Genomic DNA, 7,781 nt, shown 5'->3' with positions numbered 1-7,781 from the left:
AGTGAGCTTCCCGGGTGCATCTAAAAGGTAAGGCACTGCCTGTTGAGTTGATTCCCAAATTGTGCCAAATTGGGCTGCATTAAATTAAAAGCCTACTCACTGACGTTGCTGGTGGGTGTCTGTTTTGATTTTGATGAGAATCACCGTGTGTTATGCAGTTAAAGTTGTTTAAGAGTATTTAATGAAGTTGAAGAAATATGAAACTGTTCTGGAGGTAACAGATATAATGTTGGGTTTGAGTCCCTGGATATTGAGCTGAAGGCTCAGGTAGTTTGGTAGGGAAATTAGGACAGAAACTGTTCTGGAGGAAACAGAGACTGGTTAATAGTTTTACAAATTAGGTCAGAAACTGTTCTGGAGGTAACAGATACTGTTTAATTGATATGTTAAAATTTGTCAAAATCGGTTAGGTGAAAATTGTTATAGGACGGCACTGGAAGATGCTAAGAAGCACATAGCCCGGGGGTTACGCCCCCTCCTGGCCGTGGACGCGCGGTCTTGACCTGTCGGCGAACAGGGTTAGTTCAGTTTGGTTTAACTGTGGGGTACAGGGCATCCCGAAATAAGCTAGGAGTTACCGAGTCTCCTCATCGTTTAAAACGGTGTCATGTGCTTGTTTGGACAAAGTTAAATTGAGTTAGGGATTTTAGAAATCAGGCCATAGGCTGTTCTGGAGGAAACAGATACTGGTTAATTGATTACAGAAAAGTTATCTTGCTTCGGTGAGATGTTAAAATTTGTCAAAATTGTTTAGGTTCTTTAGAAATCAGGCCATAGGCTGTTCTGGAGGAAACAGATACTGGTTAATTGATTACAAAAAAGTGAAGCTTTCTTCGGTTGGACCCGTTAACTTAAATTTGTCGAAATTTGTTAGGTGCTGAATCTGTCAGGCCTGTCAGTGATTGTAAATATAAGACGTCTTTTGTGAATAGAATTCTATCTGAGCTTTGTGTGACCCTGTGTGTGATGAGAGCGCAGCTGCAGCGCTGCGAGCTATTTTTAGACGGTGTGAACATGCAAATGAGCGTGTGGCTGGGAGGAGAACGGAGCTTTTCACTTCCTGCCCAGAGTGTGTGTGAGCCTTAGAAGCAGAAGGCCTTTTATTGCTGAAAGCCTGTAAAGAAGCTGCTGGTTTTGATGTTATAACAATATAAATGGCTTTTGATTTATTGTTGTGAATATGTGCTTTATGAACTCTCAGGTTTGTTGATTTATGTAATGTAAAAAGCATTTAAGACTGAGTAACTTCAGTTTTTGAGGAGGGTAAGAGAGCGTTCCTAGATCAGAGTAAGTTGCTGTAAGTCAATTGAAAATAATTTAATTAAATCTTAAATATTTTATACTGATAACACAACTGATTTTAAGTCATACCTTTAAATAAGTAAAGTTCATGAAGTTTTCTGAGCTGCCATGACACAGAGAAAGTGGAGTGTTTCACCCTGAAAGGATGAAATGATGCTCTGCCTTTGTTGTCAAGTTCAAACATAGGCCGTAAATAAATATGAGCCACTAATAAGCGTGACATAATTAATAATTTCAAACAATAAAGCATATTGAGTGAGTGACCCAGATAACAAAATTTATGAGCACGCAATAAAGTGGACCTGTTAGAACCCCTTTGACATTTGTCCCTTCAACAATAAATGATTATATTGTGTCCCATGCATTAAACAGTCCCATTTAACACAGATAATTTCCTAGTTATATAAAATATAAGCAAACATGGCAGCGCTGCATTCTATCACTTGTTGTATAAAAATTACTGAAATGGAGGGTGTGCTGGGGGTCGGCTGTGAGTGTCACATTGTTGCACATGAAGGTGATGCACCTTATGAGATGACAGTGTGGTCTGAGATTGAGATGCATGAATTAAGTGCCTATGTACAACGTTGTCTTCTCCTATTTCGAGGCTTAAAGGACATAACTGAGAATGAAAATGATCCAAATTGGGTGCCTACAGACGCGGCTCATTTTGCCTATGCTACGGTACAACACGGTGAATTTGTCAATTTGTGAGCAAACATGATATTGCTTTGGGGCAATTTTCTGTGAAAAAAATTTAAGGCTGTGTGAATGAATTCGAGCTGTGTTATTGTTTTGTGCCCCGAGGTCAATATGTAGTGTGTATGAGTTTATAACATTTATGTTACAGAGTGAAAAGTGGTCATTAAAAGCGAATATTGAAAGAGGCTTGGTTAAGACTTGACACACTGCGTTGGCTGTGTGTCTTACCAAGCAGATCATAAGGAGACAGTGACCCTTGGAGGAGCGAAAGTAATTCTGAAAGCTAACAGGCAGACATTGCGGAGTGATCCAGAAGGAGGAGCCGTATAACGTCACAAAAAAGGGAGGTAAGCTTGTGTTCTAGGATAATGGCTGACGGCCCGAGCACGACACCTACTGGGCACAGAGGCTATGAGCCTCTGAAGGAGCAGCAGGAACAGTTAAAAAGAGCTATTCGCTTAGCTTCCCCTGGATCATCAAAGTTAGCTGAGAAGGAATGCAAAGCAATGGAAGCTGAGCTAAACAAGCTTATTGATTCCCAACAGAGAGGGCTGGATGACAAAATAGCCCTAAGTCTTGTGCTCAAAATAGAAGGAGAGAGATGTGAGCAGCAACTGGAACAACTGCAAACCGAGGCAGAGAAAAGTTCAATTAACTGGAGAATTAACCAACAACTCAAGAAACTACAGCAAACTCATGCAAAGTGTTGCAAGTGGATGTTCTTGTGGAACGGAGCATCTTCCTGGAAGGAGGAGGATGACACAGCGGAAACAGAAGATATGGAAAGCATAATGGAGGCTTTGAAACAACTGAAAGAGCAAAATAAGAAGCTGGAAGACCAAATGAACAACTGGATTCCAAAACCAGGAGATGCTAACAAGTATCACACAGCAGAGATTCTTCCTTGGGCCACATTAACATCTAATGCCGTAGGACGACAACATGTCATGCCTGTAATGACCCTCAGAGGAGGACAAGTACAGGGCGCAGATGAACAGACGGCAGCGGTTGTGGGAAGAGTAGCTGATGTTGAATACACCAGAGCACAACGGGTGTTTCATAATGAAGGGCATATGACAGTTAAATGTCAGTCCCTGAGTGGGGAAGGGAAAGAGATAATATCAGCCGCAGAGGAAGGCTTGCCTTTGCCTTCTTGTTCACATGAGAGAGGAGACAGGCCAAAAGCCGAAGCATCAAGAGAGAGCCTGCCAGACCAGACTGGAGAAGCGGATTGGACCCCAACAAACGAGGAAATGATTTCACCAGTGGAAAGGATGGCACAACCGGCTTTCATCGGGCTGCCAACACCAGCAAGAGAAGAGCAGGCCCAAACCAGGTCAAAACATTCCAAAGCAATGGCCAAGTCAGACACATGGGCAGGAGAAGTATTCGGACGAATGCTTGAAGCCCCGCAAGGGCTATTGGAAGTATTAAACACGCTGAAGACCGTAAAGGACAAAATGACCAAAAGCATGGCAGAAGAGGAGAGCGACAATGATTCATCTACCACAGAGGAGGAAGATGATGACGAAGATAACGACAGAGGAGGAGTCGCGTCAGAACCAAGTATAGCCAGGAATTTTAGGTCAAGACAGGTGAAAAAAGAGCAGGGACAGAGGAGGCCTATTTTAAGAGTTCAAAAGGCAAGGGAAAATTGGGACAGTGTAAAACTGTGACCAAAGCAGAAAAAGCTGCAGGCACTCATTATAAGTTGCAAGGTGGTTGCGTGAATTAGGCAGACTAACAGAAGGAGAGGAGCTTGCGATTGGCGATTTTCGCGCCATTTCTGCGCGGTGTATGCTCGGTGGTGGGCTAGCAGATGTAGAGGCTATAGCTCGCACAACTCGCCATGCAAATGATTTGCCTTATCATGAAGTGCAATGTGCTTTGTCTGACGCAGTCCGTGAAAAGTACCCAACCCCTAACACAGGAGCCATACCTAAAATAATTTGGGACCCCCAAAACACACCTAGAGAGTTTTTAGAAAAAGCCAGAGATCAGTGGTTGTTAGAAACAGGTACCCATCCGGGTAGAGAAGGTGAGCATCGGGCGTGGTTTCGCTCAGCGGTGCTGGCAGGGCTGCCAAACCAGGTCACAGAAGATCCACAGAAAAACCCAGATTCGGTGCAGTGGGAAAGACACGTCTCACATCGTTTGCAGCTGGAGCAGGACAGGGCGAACAAGCAGAAAAAAGAGTTGGAGGAGGCACAAGCGTCTCTGCTCAAACTACAGTTGGCGGAGGCTAAAAACAAAGCCTGCGAAAAGAAAAAAGAGGAAAAAGAAAAAACAGAAAAATGATGATAGTTGCGACCCAGCCTGGTCCTGGGCCTGAATGGCCAGATAGTGGCCCGGGTCCCTGCACTAATGACGGATGGCCCGCCAATGCACCAAGGCAGAACCAACCCACAGGGAATTGGGGAACCGGTGGATCGTACAGAGGGCGTGGTGGCTCAGCGGGGGGAGTACAAAGAGCTCGTGACACGGGGAATCTCAGCAGTGTGCCTTGGAATGTCTGTTGGAGGTGTGGAGCAGAGGGTCATTGGAACAGAAATTGCCCAGAACGTCGTCAGAACTATCAAAGACGAAACGACCAATCCCAGGCACGTGGAGCTCCGAGAGCAAGAGATGGCTCTAGGGGAGCATATCAGGCCCCAAACCCGAGTGCAGCACCAGCCGCGCAGTATCCAGTGGCTGACTGGAGGGAGGACCAGTACTGAAGGGACCCGGAGGGACCAAACAGCATGGGGATGGCACATCCCATGCTGTCAATGACTGTAGAAGGGACAGAATTGCCCTTCTTAGTAGACACTGGAGCAACATATTCAACCTTGAGAGCAGCACCAGACAGTGCAACGTTGTCCTGCCACACAGTGAACGTGGTGTGTATTTCCGGGATCCCGACAACTCTGCCAGTGACCGACCCAGCTTTGACAAAGCTGGGCAAGCAGACTTTGAAACACAACTATGTGGTGTCATCGCAAGCGCCAGTAAATCTTATGGGCAGGGACCTGCTCGTGAAGTTGGGCGCCACAATCACATGTTCAGCAGATGGATTATCTGTGACTCTGCCAGGGGGCCAGCATTTTCCGTGCCTGGGAACAAGTTCAAAGACTCAATATCTGCTTCAAGACTGTGAAAGAGCGAAGGTCAATATCTACTGGGGGAGACTAGTGAAAGAGGATGTTCTGAGGCAATTTCAGCTGTGGAGACCCTGGATAATGAGCTTGGCAGTTTACTCCCCTCCGCGCGACCCTTACCACGTTACCCTGTTTTATGATAAAGAGAATGACGACACCTATCGTGAATTATTTCAATCTGATCTTGACGGTCAGACGTGGAATGTGCAAACACATGGCATCTACATTGGACCAGAAGGTGTAGCCGCGGCTGTGAAATTAACTGATGAACAACTGCCTTGGTACAATGTGGAAGAAAATTCAACCCCTCACATTACATTGGCGGTCCACCAAGGTCATGGTGCAGGTGATCTAGGTCCAATGGTCAGGCAAGCACTGGACGACACAGGGTGGCAAAGAACCCAAATTCCTAACTTATCTTATGCTCCAAATTGTAAAACCTATCGCATAACTTGTGCCTGTGAGGATACAGTGATTTTGGAACATAAATAAATTTCAAAAACACATGGTGAGGAGTGTGTAGATCATCCTCACGCAGTTGCTGGACTGTCGAATCTGCCTGACAGTCTATGGTCAAAAGGGCCCACGGATGTTGGCCTAGCTAAGTGTCCTCCTGTCTTGTTCCAGCTCAAGTCACACACACCAATCAATAGACCACAGTATAAACACAAACCTGAAGCAGAGGCAGGAATTACAGAAACAATAGAAGGCCTGCTAAGGGCCGGGGTGTTAGAGCCCTCTCACTCACTGTGGAACACACCAATTCTACCAGTGGAGAAACATGGAACAGGAAAATACCGTATGGCACATGATTTGAGAGCCATTAATGAAATATTGCTCTCTACTACTGCACCGGTACCAAATCCGTACACAGCTTTATCAGCTATCACATGTGACCAAAAGTGGTTCACGTGCATTGACCTGGCAAATGCATTCTTTTGTCTTCCTCTGCATGAGTCATTCAGAGATATTTTTTTTTCATTCACATACAGAGGCCAACAACTCAGATACACACGGTTGCCACAAGGCTTTGCACTTTCTCCAGGTATTTTCAATCAGGTGCTTAAAGAAGCCCTGTCGTCATGTAATTTGCCTAATGATTGTACATTAATACAATATGTTGATGATCTTCTCATTGCAGCCCCGTCAGCAGCGGATTGTACAGCGGCGTCGTTCGTTGTGTTGAATAGGTTGACGGAATGTGGCTTTAAAGTAAGTAAAGACAAGCTGCAGTTAGTTCGCCCTGAAGTGACCTTTTTGGGCCGGGTAATCGCACACAAATCAGTGGGTTTGATGAACACACACAGAGACCAAATTTTGACACACCCAAAACCGCGAACTGTGAGAGAAATGCTTTCTTTTCTTGGTTTAACAGGTTACAGCAGGCAGTTCATTCCGGATTATGCAGGTAAAACTGCCCCTTTCAGGGGCCTAATGAAGCAAGTTGGTGTTCGAAACTTTAAGGCTGAGCTGCCTTGGACGCCTGAAGCTGAAGCCGCATTTATTAGGGTAAAACAGGATTATGCAGGCACAGATTTAGCCACACCCAATTATGATGAGCCATTCTATTTGGATGTTTCTGAAACAAACTCAATTGTAAATGGAGTGTTGTTTCAGAAAAAAGGGGGGGGGGGGGGGGGTAGAGAAGTGCTCATGTATGTAAGTGTAAAACTACATCCAACAGAAGCAAAGCATCATACATGCATACAACATGCAGCAGGGGTCGCTAGAATTATCCAAAAAACAGCACATGTAGTGAGAGAACACCCACTAAAAATACTCACTACACATAGCATAGTGGCATACGTGAATTCACAAGCATTTTGTATGTCACCACGGGCACAACAGAGACTGAGCAAAGTCTTAGAGGCCCCAAATTTGACATTCACACATGAAGGAATTAACATGGCAGATTTAATGGGTGTAGGGGAATCACATGACTGCGCCAAAAGAGCACAGATTGAGGAAAAGATTAGAGAGGACCTGAAGGCCGAACCCATACCGGGAGCTGAGGACTGGTTCACCGATGGATGTTGCCACCGAGACGAAGGAGGACTGAAAGCAGGGTATGCGGTGGTTTGCAGAGTAGAAGGAGATTATCAGATCAGAGAGTCAGGAAGGATTGAGGGAAAGCAGTCGGCCCAGAGAGCTGAAGTGATAGCCTTAGCTCGAGCTTTGAGACTAGCCAAGAACAGGAGAGTGAACATCTACACCGATTCGGCATATGCGTTTGGAGCAGCGCATGTGGAGCTGCCTCAGTGGAAAAGAGCAGGATTCAGAACAGCAACCAATGCACCTATTTCCCACAAACATGAAATGGAGGAACTGGAAAAGGCCTTGGCTGACCCAGAGGAGGTGAGCATTATAAAATGCAAAGCTCACTCCCAAGGAACCAGCATGGTGGAAAAAGGAAACCAGAGAGCAGACGAAGCCGCAAAGGAGGCCGCAGGCTACCAAGGACGGAGACAAATGATACAGGTAACTCCAGAAGAGGAGATATCTGTTGATCTGATTGAGGAAGTTAAACGGGCCCAGGAGGAGGCATCCCCAGAGGAAAAGGGGGTGTGGAAAAACAAAGGAGCCTGGCAGGATGGACATTTGTGGAGGGGGCCAGACGGGCGCCCCGTGCTGACAGCCAAA

This window comes from Rhamphochromis longiceps, linkage group LG4 (assembly GCF_057381845.1).
Source record: "Rhamphochromis longiceps isolate RC_006_pf linkage group LG4, R_longiceps_female_GT1.1, whole genome shotgun sequence".
Lineage (NCBI taxonomy): Eukaryota > Metazoa > Chordata > Actinopteri > Cichliformes > Cichlidae > Rhamphochromis > Rhamphochromis longiceps.
Note: the sequence above shows the minus strand (reverse complement) of the source record.